General features: G+C 39.6%; 1 protein-coding gene across 1 annotated transcript in view; it reads right to left on the reverse strand.

The window, feature by feature from the left end:
* The window catches only part of VPS35L (VPS35 endosomal protein sorting factor like), a gene marked incomplete in the record, with an annotated part of 3,288,436 nt that overhangs the window by 2,586,880 nt on the left and 685,884 nt on the right, over positions 1 to 15,672 (reverse strand).

Below are 15,672 nucleotides of genomic sequence, written 5' to 3' on the forward strand. Positions count from 1 at the left end.
AGGTAGAGAGTCTGGGTTCAAACTGGATTCTAAATAAATATCATCCACTATGTCCAAAACTGGTGGGATGGCAAGTGGTCTGTGTTGGGGGGTAAAAGAAACTCTCTGAGCCTTTTCTTCGAGTCAGAGTAGTCCTGACCTTCCCAGTGTGAAAATGTTCCCTCATAATGTGTAAAGTTTCCCCAAAGGAGTAGTCTTCAGGAGGAGAAGCTGAGGGAATAGAGTCCTCAGCATCAGAATCTTCATAAGGAGAGAAGGAATAATCTTGGTCCTCAGAGGAGTCTGAAGAAATGGACACTTGTGCAGAGGATGCCTTATCTTCCTCTTGTCTAGGTCTTTTATCAGGAGGGGGCTGGGAACCCCTGATTAAAGAAATCAAATCTTCAGCCATTTTGAGCATCTGTTTCTTAGGCATGGGGCCTTGAACAGGAGACTGAAGTGCAGTCCTTTTAGATTTAGTAGGAGTCTTCGACTTAGAAAACGTTTTAATGGTGAGAGTCGTCAGTCTGAAAACGCCTTCAGAAACCGATGGCGTTTCTGTAGCACCGACGTCTTTTGTAACAATGTCGTCGGAAGGGTCTGAACTAAAATGGCTGCGTCGGCCTGGTGCCTTCCGCCAACATTTCTGTAGCGGTCTCAGGTTCCAGATCTGCGGTAGTCAGGGGCTGCATCGGAGCCTCACTGAGGACTGGAGAACTGGAGACCGGATCAGCCGAGGCCTCGGAGTCTGGCTTAGGCCTGGGCTGTCTGTCCTTATCCCTGCATTTTTTGTGCACGCCGGTAGTCGGTTGCTCCGATGGCATGGTGTAGTTAAATTTCCTACCGAAGTAGTGTCATGCGAAATCAAAGCGTCTTTTAATAGTACGCTTATTAAACCTAGCACAAAACCGACAAGAAGTGACGTCATGGTCTGGGCCTAGGCAAGGCATGCAATAAGAATGAAAATCCTTATGAGGTATTTGCTTCCCACAAGAAGTACAATTGTTAACTTTTTCTGACATCGGTCTGAGGCAAGAAAAGTTTCCCCAACAGGATACTTAGCTTTATAGAAGACTTCGGTCTGAAATTCGAATTCGAAAATCTCAGGAGTCGGCTGACCGGCACTTGCGAACTGCTTCTGCTTCGGGCACCGCGCGGCAAGAAAGACTGGAGAAAATGGCGTCGGTTGCACTATATCCCCTGGCGCACTGACATCAGGGAAGAGGTGACAGCAACCGACGCCGGACCAAGATTTTGGAATTCCGGCCGACTGCGGGACTGCCTGACAACAGGATAACCCAAGTGTGATGACTGCAGCAGGGTAACACGATGAACATTTCATTACACTGAAAGTAGTTGTAAGAAAATGTTTGATAGGAAATGTAAAAAGTTTCTAAGGGATACAAGACAGTATGAAAACCAAACAGCATATAAATGGAATACAAGAGCCAATAGGATAAACAGGGATAGAGATGTGGACAATGCACGTAATGAATATTATCAAGAGGGTGAACTAGGGGAAGATTTTTTAGCAGAAGAACAAAATGGGAGGGGGAACCGCAGCTGGCAAATGAATCGATAGAGACAAGGAGAAAGAGGAAAATGGAATTCCTACAAGGATCTATAATACAAAAAAGTGAACCAAGGACATTAAGGTTACAGATGGGGTATTATACAGTGTAGAAGATTTTAAAATTTATAATTATACCCAATATCCAGTGAGTACTGAACATTTTGAAATATTTTCGAAAGGTATGAAATACATTCCTAGGAAGCAATTTGATTTGGTGGATACTTTGGTAGAGGTAAAGCTATTTTTAAGAAAGCTTAACTTGTGTATATTTTTTCAGAATTCCATTCAAAACAATAATAAAGTTGATTGTTTAAGGAAGAGAAGTAACTTCACTCAACCCATGCACAACACCCTAATAACCTTTGAGAAGGTGGTGAGCAAGAAAATTTATGAACTTTACAACAAATTAAAAAAATCAGGTGATTCCAGTCAGTGGAGTATTGCTGTTGAGAAACTTTTAGATTCTTTATGTACTCATAATATTAGAATTATGACTGCGGATAAGGGGGGTGGAGTAGTGTTATATGATATGGACAACTATATAGTCAAAATATTTGATATTTTGAACAATTCTGAACAATATGAGGTATTTTCTATCAACCAAATTAATATTGCTCACAGAAGAATTGATTTGTATTTGGAAGAATTTTTATTGGATGATAGAATTAACCAAGATCTATATAACTTCTTGAAAGTGGAGTACCCCATCTTAGCAACCATAGTAGGTATCCCCAAAATACATAAAAACATCAGGGACTCCCCCTTCAGACCCATCAACTCAGGAAGTCGCAGCAAAGCCTTTCCTTTTGGTAAAGTTATTGATGAATGGTTAAAACATATTTATTCCAAGATACCACATATTATTAGATATTCTTGGGAGTTTCTTGGGAAGTTTAAACAAGATATATGGGATTCTAATTTATTATTTGTTACCACTGATGTAAAGGATTTGTTTTCCTGTATACCAAAAGTTGAAGGGGTGACTAGATTTATTAACAGTCTGAATAAACACAGTCAATTAGAATGGGAAAAGATAGACCTTCTATCCGAATTTATCAATATAGTACTCGATAACAACTTCATATATTTTGAGGGAGAGTACTATAAACAAATAGCAGGCGTAGCTATGGGGACAGCATGTGCCCCCATATATGCCAGTTTAGTATTATTGGACTGGGAGGAAGAATTTGTTTTGGATTTACCCTGCAAGGAGTATATATGTTGTTATGTAAGATACCTGGATGACTTGTTTATACTTTGGAAGGGAGAAGAGGAGAATTTATTAAAATTCATGGACTACATTAATGGTAGTACCCCTTATTTACAATTTAACACCAGTAGGACAGGGATCAATTATCTTGACACCTACATATTCAGTGATGGAACAACTTTCCAGTCCAAGATTTTTAGGAAAGATACCTTTTGTAATGCCTATCTGGAATTCTCCAGTAATCATCCCTATACACAGAAATGTAGCATTTTAAAAGGGCAGTGTATAAGGGCGGCCAGGATGACATCTATTAGGGAAGATATGATTACTGAGATGGCATTCATTGGTAATCTATTTAGACAAAGAGGCTACCCGGAATATATGATAAAGGACATCACAGAATATGTTATAAGAGAATGGGGTAACAAATATCCACCAGTCCTAGGAAAGGGATTTTTATCATCCAATGCAAACAGATGCAATAAATCAGGGGAAGAATATCAAAGGGTATGTATATTACAATTTGGACAACATATAGGGGAAGTTAGAAAGATCATTGACAGTAATTGGAATATACTTACTAGTGATGAAGGAATCTGTGAGAAATTAGGTGAGAGACCCACCTATGTTTACAAAACAGGGACGAATTTCAAAAGAATGATTGATGTTAGGTCCAATTATAGAGATCATGTTGGGAATAATGACATGAAAGGGACTAAGCAATGTGGACATTGTAATCAATGTTCGTCCATTTTACAGTTGGAGAGTATTAGTTTAGAGAATAATCTAAGTAGAAGAATATCTTTTTGTATAGGAAACTGTCAGTCCCAACATGTCGTATATTTGGGGAAGTGTACTTCCTGTCCCAGTTTTTATGTTGGAAAAACTGACAGAAGACTACGTAACAGAATTTATGACCATCTATATTGTATAAAAAAGAAAGATATGAACAATGCACTTTACAGACATTTAGTTAATAGTGTAGGCTGCGATTCTTTTAAATTTGCTATTTTAGAAGTGGTCAATAGCAACCCTAGGGGAGGTAACATCAAAGCTATACTGGGGGAAAAAGAAGTTAAATGGCAAATTAAACTCAATGCAGCTAGTCCCCCAGGTATTAATGAATACATCCCCACTAAACCCCTTATAAGAAATTAATTATGGCATAGGATACATATGAATTTTTTTATGAATTTTTTTATTAATTTTATTCATTTAAATAAATATTTTTTTAGGAATATACAAGGCTTGTCAAAGTACATAATATAATGAAATATTTTATGTTATTTTATGTATTTTTTGTACTATCAAATATACATCATACACTATCAACATGTAATGTTTTTGATTTTGGTTTCATGCACTATATACACAAAAAAATCTTTTTAGCTTATAACTATTTTGTTATGGTTTATGAGGCAGTTTTAATTATATTATTTAGTGGTTTCACAACCTTATTGATTTTATGTACTGTTGTTTTATGTCTTTAAATTTTAAATGATGGTTAATTGATCAGGCGGTGTAAAAGGCGGGGATTTTAAAGTATTTAATGGGTAGGTTTTGAATGTGTAAGTGTTCTGATGAAATCTACGTTGGGTAGATGAAAGCGCTCAACCATTTTATTGTGTTACAATAAAGAAGATAATTGTGCAACTATTTTGGATCATGGTTTTGTCCTGGGAACAGTTTTGGTTTTGAGTTGTTCAGTATGTGTGCCATGAAGTTAGCCACCTCTGCTTTTAGGAGCCAAAAGATAGCTTTGGAGATGTTTTTCATGGTGGTTACCTTTGCGGGGGCTGGGAGGGATGTGGATTAGCAAAGTGATTAGTTTGTGGTCAGATCTAACCAGGGAGGAGTTGACTATTGGTGTAGAGCAACGGTCGCCCATGTTAGTAATGACCAGGTCAAGGATGTTGCTACCTCTAGTGGGGAGGAAAAAAACACACTGAACAACTGGAGAAATGGTCACCATCCGCTTTTACTGGGTTCCTAGTACTTCGGCATCAAGCCTTTCAGGGAAAAATCATGCACAAGAATGGTGTACTTTATATACATTTCACTACATTCATTATTCAATTCAGTTATACAATAATTGATCAATTAATCAGTGAGTCAAGAAAATTAAAATCTAAATTGCATCCTGAGCAGTAAAGTGCTTCAGAAACATTCAAAGTGCATCAAAACATATAAAGTGCAACCCCTTACATTCCCATTGCATTTAACATTATAATTTAAGAAGTTAATACAAAAGCACTTATGCATCTCTAGATTAACAAATACTACAACATTTTGCCCTAAAATGGTTGATAAATTAATCAATGAGTCAAGAAAATTTAAATCTAAAGTGCATAATGAGCATTTAAAATGCTTCAGAAACATTTAAAATGCATCAAAACCTTTTAAAATGCAAGTTCATACAAAAATACTTTATAAATCTCTAGATTAACAAATACTAAAACATTTTGCCCTACAATAGTTGATCAATTAGTCAGTGAGTCAAGAAAATTTAAATCTAAAGTGCATCCTGAGCAATTAAAGTGCTTCAGAAACATTTAAAGTGCATCAAAAAACTTTTAAAATGCAACCCCTTACATTCCTATTGCATTTAACGTAATAGTTTAAGAAGTTCATGCCAATGTACCTATACATCTTTAGATTAACAGATACTTAAATATTTTACCCTATACATATAAATCATTCATCCTGTAAGTCTATGCATTTATAAAATAATGCATACTGAAACATTTCATCCTATATATGTAAATCTAACTCCATATTAAGCCCATGGGGCTACAAAGTTCCAAAATTAATGATATATCTACTTTCCATCCTTAACAAAAAGCGCCCATATTCCATGCCTTGTACTGCATAAGGTTTGTTTAAAGCAGAAAAAAATAAACTGCTAGTGTTACCACTGTTAACAGCGTGGAAATGCTGGGCCACAGGATTATTAGGCCTAACATGCCTCACATCCCCCAAATGCCCCATAATTCTTTTTTTCACCATTCTTTTGGTTTGGCCTGTATACCACTTTACAGGTAGACAATCACATCCAATGGCATAAACCACCCCACTGGTACTGCAACTGTAAGATCCCAGGCAATGAACTTCTTTCCATTAATCAAAGTACCTGAAATGTTCTTGACTTTGTCACACACCTTGCACCTTCCACATCTAAGGGTGCCTACTGTGTTAGAACCAGTTTACATCCCACTTACCCTACTGTTCAATAATTCCTTCAGGTTGTGAAATCTACTATGAGAAAAAACAACCCTGCCCTTGAAAATGTTGCCCACTTCCTCATCCTGCTGTATAGAATAGGCCAAAACCAGTGCACTAATGCCTTCAATGTAGCTGAAAAAGGGGAAAATTTGTTAACAAAAAATACATCATCCTTGCCCACTTTACGATAATCTCCACACCCATGATATATGACTCCATACTCTTTGACCAGCAATTTGCTTTCTCACTTTTTCCTCAGCCCTATTTAACACCTGGCTAGAATAACCTCTCTTCGCCAACTTGCATCTAACAATGTTAAATTCCCCGTCCAATGTGGTTCTGTCATGAAGACAGTCACTAATGCACTTGAATTCGCCATAAGGGAGAGAATCAAGTAAATGTTCTGGATGCATGCTGTCTGCACTCAAAAAGTTATTAGCCGCTGTTTCCTTATAAAATGGTTTAAAAGACACTAGCTTGTCTTTATCCACAAAGAACTCCAAATCTAGAAACTGTATCTTATGTCTGTGAGTTTGATAGGATACTGATGCCATACTGATTCTGATTTAGTTCCAACATGAACTGTTCAAAAAGACTAATCTCCCCATTAAATATAAAAAACAAATCATTAATATAGCATTTGAAAATGAAAACTATAACATTTTCCAAAAAATATGTATTCCTATAAACACAGCTCTCCTCAAAAAACCCATAAAAATTATGGCATAAGATGGAGCAAAAGATGTCCCCATAGCAGTTCCTGTTCTCTGTAGAAAAAAAAATGTCCTCAAAACTAAATACATTGTGCGTCAGTGCAAACTCCAACAGCTGTAAAATATCATTTGCTCTGGGACCTTCCCCCAATAGTCTTTCTTCTGCTTCCAGACCCCACCGATGAGAAATATTGGTATACAATGACTTAACATCAACAGTTGACAGAAAAAATCCTCTTGCCACTCAGTACCTCCCAAAGTGTCTGTGAGCTCTTTACCATTTCTAATGTTTTTATTGCTCAGAATGCACTTTAGATTTAAATTTTCTTGACTCACTGATTAATTGATCAACTATTGTGGGGCAAAATGTTTTAGTATTCGTTAATCTAGAAATGCAGAAGTGCTTTTATCAGCTTCTTAAATTATAATGTTAAATGCAACAGGAATATAAGGGGTAGCACTTTATATGTTTTGATGCACTGTGAATATTTCTGAAGCACTTTACTGCTCAGGATGCACTTTAGATTTTAATTTTCTTGACTCACTGATTAATTGATCAATTATTGTATAATTGAATTGAATAAAGCAGTGAAATGTATATAAAGTACACCATTCTAGTGCATGATTATTCCCTGGAAGGCTTGATGCCAAAGTACTAGGAAAGTACAGTTGTGTACACTTACCATAAATGTAGATGTTCGAGTGTATTCACTGTTGCAGTCATCCCTTTTGGGTTATCTGCTTGCAGTAGCCCTCAGTCAGCCAGATTAACAAAGTCTTGGGTCCTGCGTCGGTTACTGTCCCTTCTTCCATGATGTAAGGTCGTCGGGTATAAAACATGCAGCTGACGCCACTACATCAGTTTTTCTTCCCACAGATGTCAGGTGCCCCCTTAATGGGAATAAATTAAATCTATAAATATACAAGGTTATACCTTCAACAAAAAAGCAAATACACCAAAAAGCTTTTGAAGATAGTAAAGGAAAGTAGAGATATATCCAAAAAAGAAAAAGAAGGGGGCTGGAGGGAGGGTAACCAAGACTGCAACAGTGAATGCACTCGAACATCTACATTTATGGTAAGTGTACACAACTGTACTATGTTCTTTGTGCTTCACTGTTGCAATCATCACTATTGGGTAGATTCCCAAAGCTAAGGATGGGAGGAGGAATTTAAATAGAATTTGGACCAGCTAAAAAGACCTGCAAGACTGCAGTGGCAAGGCCAGCTCTGGATTCAGAGAAAATTGGCAGATGGTAATGCTTGGTGAAAGTATGTACAGAACTCCAAGTAGCAGCTTCTAGGATGTCCCTGGTCGGGATGCCTATGAGAAAAGGCTGTAGCGGTAGAGGCTGCCCTGGTTGAGTGGGGTCTGATCCCCTGTGGGATAAGTTTTCCATGGTGTTTGTAGCAAAAAAGAATGCAATGGCCTATCCATCTGGAAATGGTTTGCTTTGAAATAGCCTTCCCATCTGCCCCTGCAGCAAATGCCACCAGCAGTTGATCAGATTTCCTTTGAGGTTTAGTTCTGTCCAAGAAGAATCTAAGTTGTCTGTGCACATCTAAGGAGTGCAGAATCCGTTCCCCTTTGTTCTGTGGATTAGGAAAGAAGGTTGGCAAATGTATGGACTGATTAAGGGCCACACTGAATACCACCTTGGGCATGAAGGAGGGACTGGTCCTGAGGGACACCCTGTTCGCATGAAAGATGATGAAAGGCTCCCCTGCCATGAGGGCCTGTAATTCAGATACCCTTCTTTCTGAAGTGATTGCTAAAAGGAAAGCTGTTTTCCAAGAAAGGAATTTTAAGTCGGCAGTGGCAGCTGGCTCGAAAGGAGGAAGGGTGAGCTTTTCCAATACAAAATTGAGGTCCCAGGCTGGAGCTGGAGCTCTCCTGGGTGGTCGTAGATTTTTGGCCCTTCTGAGGAACTGCTTAACCGGTGGATGAGAGAAGAAGGGTGGTTCTGTGTTATAATGAGCTGAGATGGCTGAGGCGTGAATTTTGATGGAGTAGAAAGACAAGCCACTATGAAGCATCTCAGTTAAGTATTGTAAGATCTGAGATAAATTGGGCACTGTTGTGCTCATCCCCTGAGATTGGCTCCAGGCACACAATATTTTCCATTTTCCAGCGTAAGACTTTCTGGTACTAGGCCTCCTTGCCTCTAAAATGATATCCCTCACTGGTTTACTGAGGGATGGTAAAGGAGAAATTATGTAATTAGCCAGGCTGCTAGATTCAGTGTTTGAAGTTGAGGATGCAGAATTTGGTTCTCCTGCTGAGACAATACAGTAGGAGTCTGAGGCAGGTGCCCTGGGGCCCACAGTGACACACTGCGCAAAAGAGGGTACACCAGTGTTGGTGTGACCAGTCTGGTGCAATCAAAATCGTCCTTGGTTTGTCTTGTTTAATCTTTACTAGTATTTTTCGAGAGCAGAGGCAGAGGAGGAAAGGAATAAACTGATAGGTTTTTCCAGCTGAAGGACAGAGCATCCACTTTCCAAGCTTGTTTGTGGGGAATCCTTGTGCATAATTTGTCCAACTGATAGTTTTACGGGGAGGCAAACAGGTCTATATCTGGGCTCCCGCATTTGCTTGTCAACATGTTGAAAATCCTTGGTTCCAGTTTCCACTCGTGTGGGTCCGTGAGGTTTCTGCTTAGTTTGTCTGCCAGTGTATTTAGTTTTCCTGGCAGGAATTGAGCTTGTAAATGTACCTGATAAGCTCAGGGTTGTGTTCCACAATGCCATGACTAGTCTGCAGAGGGCGTAAGAATGTGTACCCCCCTGTTTGTTTATGAACCACATAACAGTGGTGTTGTCTATCTTTATCATTAACTGTCCTGGATGAATGTGGTCCTTGAAGGTTGTCAGAGCATTCTGCACAGCTAACATTTCTTTTTGATTGATATGCAGGTGCATTTGACTTGGGTTCCATTTGCCCTGAATGCACTTCCCTGCCAGGTGGGCCCCCCATGCATAGTCTGATGCATCTGTTGTTAAGATTTGGTCGGCAGAGGGTAGTGTGAATGGTAGTTCCCTGTTTTGGTGACAGGCCTCTGCCCACGAAAGGAACTCTAGGCGTAGGCAAGGTATGATAGGAATCATTGCCTCTAGATCTTGTAAATGTTCACACCACGGGCTTTTGAGATACCATTGCAGTTTCCTCATATGCAGCCCTGCATATGGAATTAGAAGAATGCAGGAGGCCATGAACCCCAAAGCTTGCAGTATTTGCCTTGCAGATAACTGGGTTTTTGTGGCCACTTGTTTGAAGTAGGAATATAATTTGTTGACAGGGTACCAGTTGTGATTTCTTTTCATTTATGGTGTACCCCAGACAAGTCAGTACCCTTTGAAAAAAGGCCAGATGATTCAAAAGTATGTCCTGGCTTTCTGCCTGAATTAGACAATCGTCCAGATATGGGTATATTTGAATATTTGTTTGCCTGGAGAATGCAATGACTGAAGCTAGGCACTTTGTGAATACCGTGGGCGCAGTAGATAAGCCAAAGGGCAGTGCAGAGGACTGATAGTGCATGTAGGCTGCTTTGAAGCGTAGGTATTTTCTGCAATACTCCCTGATAGGGATGTGCAGGTATGCTTCTTTTAAGTCTAGTGTTGCCAACCATGCATCTTTGCCTAGCATAAGAAGAAGCTGGTGAAGAGTCAGCATCTTGAATTTTGGAATAACCAGAAAAGGTATTTATAGCAGAAAGGTCCAGGATAGGACATCATGTATTGCCTTTTCTGGGTACCAGGAAAAGTCTTGAATAGAACCCTTGTCCCTTTTCCTCTTCTGCTACCAACTGAATAGCCCCCATGCTTAAGAGAGAGAGAGTACTTAATTTTGGGGCTCTTCCCACTGATTTGGGGGTAGATCTGGCCACCCGCCTGGTGTTGGTACGGTGTGGAAGTGAAATCTGTATCCTTGGGACACTATATTTAAAACCCATTTGTCCTGGGTAATGAGTTCCCAGTTTTTGGCCTGCAGACCAATCTTTCCGCCTAAAGGGACATTCAGTTGGGAAGTGCTTGGAAGTTCTAGAAGCAAGTCATTGAGACTGTTTTCCATATGGGGGAGTCTTACTACTCCCTGATTTGGGTGCGAAAACCCCCCACTGCTTAGTTTTGTGTGTCCCCTGGGACTGAAACCTGGGGTTTCTGCTATGTCTGGGTTCAGCTTGAGAAGACCTTGAAGAGGCTGGAAAGGACCAATTCTTAGAGGGCCAGTGCCTACTAAATCTAGGAGGCTGAACTTGTAAGAAATATTTAACAGTTTGCATAGATTTAGCTTTTTCTTCCATCTAACTTCCTCAGCCTTGTTGCCAAACAGGCGGTCCTGATTTAAGGGAACATCCAAAAATTTAGCTTTAACATGATCAGGTAAAGATTGCTCCTTAAGCCAAGCATGCCTTCTAAGCACAGAACCAGAAACAGCAGCCCTGCAAGAGGCCTCTAAAGAATCAAATACACATTGCAAAGTATGTTTTCCAACCTGTTCAGCAAAATGCATTAAATCCAGTAATTCTTTATTTTCTGCACAGTCAGGAACCAACATAATTTTCTGTTTAAGCAATCCAATAACATGTTGCTGATACTTTAACATATGAAACTGGCAGTTTAAAGCCCTACTGGCCAAGGCTGCAGAAGTGTAAACCTTCTTACCCCATCTATCCAGCGCCCTGGAGTCTCTATCAGAAGGGGTAGGATTTTTCGCAGTAGAAGCCTTAATGCCTTTGGGTCCCTGTGAAATAGTCTCTGGATCCGCAATAGGATTTTTAAAAAGGAACTTGTGTGAATCAGGAACCCTGTAATATCGATCAGGTTTTCTGGGAGCAGGAGGCAAGGAATCAGGGGCCAAACTAGATTCTGAAAAAGCATCATCAACAATGTCTAGTACTGGAGGAATAGCTAAAGGCCTATGCTGAGGAATGAGTAAGAAATCCCTAAGCCTCTTTTCTGAATCAGAAAAATCCTGGCTTTCCCAGTGGAAATGCTCCCTTAGAGTACATAAGGTTTCAACAAAAGAAAAATCCTCTGGAGGGGAAGCAGAGGGAATACAGTCCTCTGCATCAGAATCCTCATAAGTAGACAAGGGCAAATCCAGATCATCAGAAGAATCAGAAAAATCAGAATCCTAGTCAGAAGATTCATAAACAGCTTCAGTCCTAGGTCTCTTAGAGGGGGGAGGCTGGCTTCCCCTGATTAGAGTTATAAGATCTTCAGCCATTCTTATCATTTGTTTTTTAGGCATAGAGGCCTGAGCATGCGGCCTGGGCATCAGTTTTCTAGGCATGGTTCGAGATTTAGGCCTAAATGAAGAAGGAGGGGTTGGTTTAATATGCAAGTCCGTAGGCCTGAATTCACCCTCAGAAGCCGGTGCCTGTACAGCGGCTCCGGACCCATCCAATGTAGAGACATCCGCAGGTTCCATAGTTAAAGCAAATCGCAACATACCGGAATCCAAATGGGTCTCAGTACAGGCCTGCGAATCAGAAGTAGCGGGTATCAGGGGCTGCGAAAGCACCTCACTGAGTACCGGCCTCGGCAGCCTGTCTCTGTCTTTATCCTTGCGTTTTTTCAGAATCACGGTAGTCGGATGGCTAACCGACAACATTTCTGGATAATTAAACCAAGAACTGAAATAGTTTGAGGCGAAAATATACTGACGACGTATAGCGCGCTGATTAAATAAAGCACAGAACCGACAGCACGGTACGTTGTGGTCAGGGCCTAGGGCAAGGAATACAGTACGATTTAAAATCTTTATGAGGTATTTGCTTTCCACAAGTAATGCAATTATTAACTTTTACTGACATCGGTATGGTGCAAGAAAAAGTATCCCCAACGGGGTACTTAGCTTTAATTGAAGACTTCGGTTCTGAAACTTGAAAACAAAAATTTCAGGAGTCGGCCGACTGGCACTTGCGAACTGCTTCTGCTTCGGGCACCGCATGACAAACTGATGTAATGTCATCGGCAGCATGTTTTATACCCCTGATGACCTGACATCATGGAAGAAGGGACAGCAACCGATGCAGGACCCAAGACTTTGTTAATCAGGCCGACTGAGGGCTACTGCAAGCAAATAACCCAAAAGTGATGACTGCAACAGTGAAACACGAAGGATATCACAGTAAAAGTGGATGGTGACTGTTTCTCCAGTTGTTCAGTGTTTTTTTTCTTTGTATATCCAAGAAAAAATATGCTCTTCAAACACGACCTTTTATTAAAACAATTAGTAATCGGCTCTATAGTATGTAAGCACTTTTGTGTTTCTCCACAAACCCTTCATCAGACATATTCAATAACATTTCTCATCATTTAAATATAGAAAAAGGCGCCAAAAAGTTTTTAAACCCAATGAATTAAATACATACCAAAATTCTCCACTAGGTGGTAGTATTTCATCAGAAATTCAGTTCTCTTACTACATTTAATGACATTACTCACAACAATTTATTACACTCATAATGCATATAAAAATATATAAATGTTAAAAAAATAATAAAAATATATATACAAATATAATGATATATATATATATATATATATATATATATATATATATATATATATATATATATATATATATATAATATCTGTGTTCCATATATTAAAAAATATATATATATTAATGTATTATCTGATGCTTCTCCTGAATATACAACTAATGTTTTAGAAGGTCTATCTCTTAAAAATAGTAACTTAATATACATTTATATAGCTTTATAGGCTAGTATTTCTCCTGAATATACAACTAATGCTTTAGAGGTCTATCTCTTAGGAATGGTTTGATGGAAACTCTATCATTCAACCCCTTCCCTTTATCTGACTGCATCATGATTATCCATTTAATTTCATGTTGTTCTGTGTGATTCTTAATGTTACCTAATCTCATACTCCTATTAACTAGCTCTATTGCTGTAAATTTAAATTTATGGCTTAAGTCATTATCCAGTGTGTGCTTGGCCAAGGCATTTGTTTCATCCTCTCGATTAATAGCATAGATGTGTTCTCTCACCCTTTCTCTTAGGGTTCTATTGGTTTTACCTATATAGTACCTTGTACATTTCTCACAACTAGCCAAACTACCATTATCTGGATGTGTAAAGCTACTAGAACCAGACATAGAGAAGCATTGGTTACAGCTCCTACAAGGAAAGGTACCATGTCTACTAGTTACCACCCTACTTGTATTATTCTCTTCAGAGCAAACTAATTATTTACTATTGCTGTAGCTATACCTGGGGTTACGGCCAACAATATTATGTATCTCTTCATTAGTAGTCAAAATTGCCCAGTTTTTCTTTATTACTCCATTTACAATTTTGTTATTATTAGAATAGGAGATAATCATCCTTATTTGATCATTGGTATGGGTCAATTGCATATCTGTTTGTGTTGATATTGCTGCATTAATATCTCTTTTTCTAAAAAAATGTCTCCCTTTTCCTTGTCTATCTACCTTATTCATATCTTTCAATATCTCAACTTCTTGTTTAGAGCAAATTGAAGCAAATTCCTACTCTAACGATATTCAATGTTTGTTCACATACAGTATCATCACTAGTTAAATTTGATATTCTCCTTCCTTGATTAATTACTATATTCTGATAAATATGCTTTGGGTGCATACTTTTTTTTCTTTCTTTGGTGAGTTGGTTCGTGGAGTGGTGTTTTTTTACCTCTAGTGGGGGTAAGAACGAGCTGGTCCAGGGCAATGGAATTAATGAATTCCAGGAAACGGTGGGCAAGTGCATTGGTACACGAGTTTTCCCAGTTACTGGAGGGGTAGTTGAAGTCGCCCAGTATGACAGTGTTAGGTTGGACTCTAAAATTCTCCAGGGTGCTTAGGAACGTGGAGTGCGAGTCTTGGGACATGGTTGGGGACCTATAGCAGGCTACAACCTGAAGCGCTGTCTTACCAAATGTTAGCTGCACTTGAATTATCTCTGATGCGTTATGTTGGGCTACCAGTCTGGAGGTGTGCACATCCTTTATGAATATGGAAACACCCCCGCCTTTGGAGCTTCGGTCCAAGTTCTGGGGCCGAAAGGTATGGAATGAGTTATAGCCTGGTAGTGCAGGGATGCTTTCTGCTGCCTTGAACCAGGTCTCTGTTACAGCACAAATGTCAATGTTCTTCATTTTAAGGAGTGCTTCAAGCGAGTGCATTTTGAGATCTAGACTTTTAGCGTTGAACAGCATGACCCTCAGATTGCATTTGTTTGTAGCTGTTACCGTGGTAATTTAGTCTTTGGAACACCACCTAAATAAGGCACTATAGGGGTGGCAAGAGCCTTGGCCAGTATCCAGAAGTCCAGGGGTGACAGATGCAGGCCATCTCTGGCAAAACATCGAGGTCTGTCAATCATGTCATCCCAGGCAGACAGACACTGGATCCCCTTAGAATGACACCAGAAACTTAGCCAGTTGTTGAAATCAATCATTTTCTGCTTGTATTGTGGTATCATTATGGGTGATGGTAGGATGCTGCTCTGGGCTAGGGTCATACCTGCCTGGGCTACATAATCTGAGAGCTCCTCCATGTCTCTTTTCATGTAGTCCAGGGAGGTACGTCTCAGGTCATTCACACCCACATGTACAATGACAGAGTCATATTTGTACCTGTTGTTAAGGGACCTGAGTGCATGCGTTATGTGGCAGATCCTGGCACCTGACAGGCAGATGACTGTTACTATCTCCTTCTTCAACCTAGTGAGTGGGAAATCAGTGCACTACTCTATGGAGTTACCTATGACTAGTGTGTTGGGCATGCTGTTTTGCCTTAGGGGCTTTGGTTGAGTGGCACACTGTTTAGGAGAGTTACGTGTCTCAGGATTAGTGTTGTGCTGTGGTGGTCGAGTGCATTTCTGCCTTGGAGGTCTCTGCTGTTTGGGTAGATTTTTATTGAGAGCCTCAGCAAAGGTGGGTGTGCGGTTTGTGTTTTTATGTGAAGGCAGTGCTGG

Source organism: Protopterus annectens, chromosome 12.part0 (genome assembly GCF_019279795.1).
Source record: "Protopterus annectens isolate FY-2018-M chromosome 12.part0, PAN1.0, whole genome shotgun sequence".
Classification (NCBI taxonomy): domain Eukaryota; kingdom Metazoa; phylum Chordata; order Ceratodontiformes; family Protopteridae; genus Protopterus; species Protopterus annectens.